This window comes from Orycteropus afer, unplaced genomic scaffold (assembly GCF_000298275.1).
Source record: "Orycteropus afer afer isolate SDZICR_OR568_19922 unplaced genomic scaffold, OryAfe1.0 scaffold00494, whole genome shotgun sequence".
In the NCBI taxonomy this organism is placed as follows: Eukaryota; Metazoa; Chordata; class Mammalia; order Tubulidentata; family Orycteropodidae; genus Orycteropus; species Orycteropus afer.
Genome location: NW_006922081.1, coordinates 501,889 through 506,364, shown reverse-complemented (window position 1 = coordinate 506,364; position 4,476 = coordinate 501,889).

The window sequence follows — 4,476 nt, the reverse complement described above, 5'->3', positions numbered from 1 at the left end:
GAAACCCAAGGAGGGGTCGCTACGAGTCGGGTTTGACTCGACGGCACATAACAACAACAACAATATACATAATAATAAATTTATAATATATATTACTATTATTTATGTCTTCTACCTCAATTATCTTACAAGAACAATTTTGCCAGTAGAATATAAAGGTGACCAATATAAGTGATTTTATATTTTCTATAAGCCACATTAAAAAAGCTAAAAAGAAACACTTGAAATTAATATTTTATTTAACCTGATATATCCCACACACTGTCACCCTAGTGAAGCAGTGGTTAACACTGGGCTGCTAAGCAAAATTTCAATACTTTCAACCTATCAGCTCTCCACAGGAGAAAGCTGGAGCAGTCAGGTTCCATAAAGATTTATAGCCTTGGGCACCCTATGAGTCAGTTCTCCTCAGTTCTACAGGGTAGTGAGGGTCGGAATTTACTCAACAGTGGGTTTGTTTTTTTTATTCCCACACATCACAATATCAAGAAAAATTAAAAATAATTAATGACACATTTTATTTTTTTTGTTTTCAAACGAAGTCTTCAAAATTTACTGTGTATTTTATATTTAATGCACATCTCAATTCAGAATAGCCACATACCCAGGGGCTCAAGTCGCTGCTGTATGGACAACACAATACTAGTCAATACCTTTGTTCATAATATAAAAATGTTTATAAGTAATTTCAAACATAATCAGTCTCCCATATAATACCTATACCTTAATTTCAGTTTTATGACACTATTTAAAATAAGGAAAATTCACTTATAAATTTGACTAACTGGACAGTTTGAACATAATCATATGTAAAAATCTTGTTATTTCACATTTATTAGTTTGTGAATTTAGGCAAGGTACTTATCTCATTGATTAGTAGTCACACTTAAGATGATTTTTATGTTTTTTTGAATGCTAATATTAGGCCCCAGACCCCTAGAGCTAATTTTAGGTCCCAGAGCCAGGAAAAGGAGGGAGTGGAGTGGAGTGGCCAGGCACCACAGGAGCTGTAGGATCCAGGCAAGGGGTGGGAGGAAAGGCTAGGCTCCAACCACCCCAGAGCCAGGAAAGGGAGAGAGCAGAGTGGAGCGGCCGGAGACCACAAAGTGTAGGTTCCAGGCAAGCATTAGGTAATGGGAGGGCACAGAGAGGTTTCCAACAGCTAAAGAAGACAAACTTGTCTGTCAATTTATCATCCTGTGGGGCTTGTCCACTGCTGTGAGGCTTGAGGCTTTGCCACTGGTGTTTCAGACACCAGCAGAGTTGCACATGGTGCAGAGGTTTCAATGAAGCTTACAGACTAAGACAGACTAGGACGAAGGAAGAGGCCATCCAGTTCTCAAAAACTGGCCAGGGAAAACCTTATGAAGAGCAGAGAAACATCGTCTGATGTATTACTGCACAACTTGATGAATAGCTTGTCCAACACAGTGCAGGAAGATGACCCCCTTGGGTCGGAAAGCACTCAAAATAGGACTGAGAAAGAGCTCCTCATCAGAGTAGAACCAATCTTAATGATATGAACAAAGTAAGTCTTTCAGGGCCTCCACCCACCAGCCACTCCTCGGAAGGAAGGTTGGGCAATCCTACTTCCGTAGTGATACTGCCTCGGAAACCCAAGGAGGGGTCGCTATGAGTCGGGTTTTGACTCAACGGCACATAACAACAACAACAACAACATGGGTTGACGTGGCACTACTCACATTGAGAAGAAACAGCTGCAAACATCCATTAATATTAGGAACATGGAATGTATGAAGTATTAATCTAGGAAAATTGGAAGTTGTCAAAAATGAAGTGGAACACATAAGCATTAGTGAGCTAAAATTGACTGATTTTGGGCATTTTGAATCAAATAACCATATGATCTACTATGCTGGGAATGACAAATTGAAGACGAATGGCGTGGCATTCATCATCACAAAGGATGTTTCAAGATCTGTCCTGAAGTACATTGCTGTCAGTAACAGGATAATATACATACACTTACAAGGCAAACTTGTTAATACTACTATTATTCAAATTTACGCACCAACCAACAAAGCCAAAGATGAGGAAACTGAAGATGTATATCAACTTCTACAGTCTGAAATTGGCATAACACACAATCAAGATGTGTTGCTTATCAGTGGTGATTGGAATGCAAAAGATGGAAACGAAGAATCACCAGTAGTTGGAAAGTTTGGCCTTGGTGACAGAAATAATGCTGGAAATCACATGGTAGAATTTTGCAAGACCAATGACTTATTCATTGCAAATACCTTTCTTCAGCAACACAAATGGTAGCTATACATGTGGACTTCACCAGATGGAGTACACACAAATCAGGTTGACTACATCTGTGGCAAGAGGAGATGGAAAAGTTCAATATCTTCAGCCAAAATGAGGCCAGGAGTTGATTGTGGAACAGACCATCAACTGTCCATATGAAAGTTCAAATTGAGGTTGAAGACAATTAAAACAATTCCATGAGAGCCAAAATATGACCCTGAATATATACCTCCTGAATTTAGAAACCATCTAAAAAATAAATTTGATGAATTGAACACCAATGACTGAAAACCAAAAGAATTGTGAGATGATATTAAGAACATCATCCATGAAGAAAGCAAAAGGTCATTAAAAATATGAGAAAGAAAGAAAAGAGCAAAATTGATGTCAGAAGAGACTTTGAAACTTGCCCTTGAGTGAAGAGTAGCTAAAGAAAATGGAACAAATGACAAGATAAAAGAGCTGAACAGAAGATTTCAAAGAGCAGCTTGAGTAGACAAAGCCAATTACTATAATGAAATGTGCAAAGACCTGGTGTTAGAAAACCAAAAGGGAAGAACATTCTTGGCATTTCTCAAGCTGAAAGAACCAAGGAAAAAATTTAAGTGTCGAGTTGCAATATTGAAAAATTATATGGGCAAAATATTGAATGAGGCAGGAAGCATCAAAAGATGGAAGGAATACACAGTCATTGTACCAAAAATAACTGGTCGACCTTCATCCATATCCAGGATGTGGCACATATTCAAGAACTAATGATAGAAGGAAGAAATCGAAGCTACACTGAAGCAATTGCTGAAGAACAAGGCTACAGGAATTGACCCATTGAGATGTCTCAACAAACGGATGCCCACTGTTGGCACTCACACAGTTATGCCAGGAGATTTGAAGACAGCTACCTGGCCAACTGACTGGAAGTGATCCATATTTGTACCTATCTCAAAGAAAGGTGAACCTGCAGAATGAGGAAATTATCAAACAATATCATTAATATTGCATGCAAATAAAACCTTACTGAAGATAATTAAAAAATGGTTGCAATCGTATACTGAGAGAGAACTTCCAGAAATGCAAATTGCATTCAGAAGAGGACTTGGAACAAGGGATATCATTCATCAGATGGATCTTGCCTGAAAGTAAAGAATACCAGAAAGATTGACTATGCAAAAACAATTGATTGTGTGGATCATAACAAATTGTGGATAACATTGAGAAACGGAATTCCAGAACACTTAATTGTACTCATGAGGCACCTGTACATAGACTAGGAGGCTGTCGTTCAAACAGAACAAGGGGACACTTCATGATTTAAAATCAAGAAAGGAGTGTGTCAGCATTCTATCCTTTCACCATACTTACTCAATCAGTATGCTGAGCAAATAATCCAAGAAGCTGGACTATATGAAGAAGAACATCACATCAGGATTGGAAGAAGGATCATTAACAACCTATGATACGCTGACGACACACCTTTGCTTGCTGAAAGTAAGGATGACTTGAAACACTTACTGATGAAGTTTAAAGAATACAGTCTCCAATATGGACTACATCTCAATATAAAGAAAACAAAAGTCCTCACAAGTGGACCTATAAGCAGCATTATCATAAATGGAGAAAAGATTGAAATTGTCAAAGACTTCACATTGCTTGGTTCTACAATCAACTCCAATGAAAGCAGCAGTCAGGACATCAGATGACATAGCACTGGACAACTTGGCTGCAAAGGACCTCTTTCAAATGCTAAAGAGTAAAGATGTCTCCTTGATGACTAAGGTGTGCCTGACACAAGCCTTGATGTTTTCAATAGCCTCATATGCATGTAAGAGCTGAACAATGAATAAGGAAGACCGAAGAAGAATTGATGCATTTGAGCTGTGGTATTGGCGAAGAATGCTGAAAGTACCATGGACTGCTAAAAGAACTAACAGGTCTGTCCTGGAGGAAGTGCACACAGAATGCTTCTTGGAGGTGAGAATGGGCAGACTTCATCTCACATACTTTGTTCATGTGTTCAGAAGGAACTATTCCCTGGAGAAGCATATCATGCTTGGTAAGGTGGAGGGTCGACAAAAGAAGGGAAGGCCCTCAATGATACGGATTGACACAGTGTCAGCGGTGATGGGCTCAAGTATATCAAGAATCATGGAGCTGGCTCAGGACCAGGTGGTGTTTTGTTCTGCTGTGCATAGGGTCGTATGAGTTGAA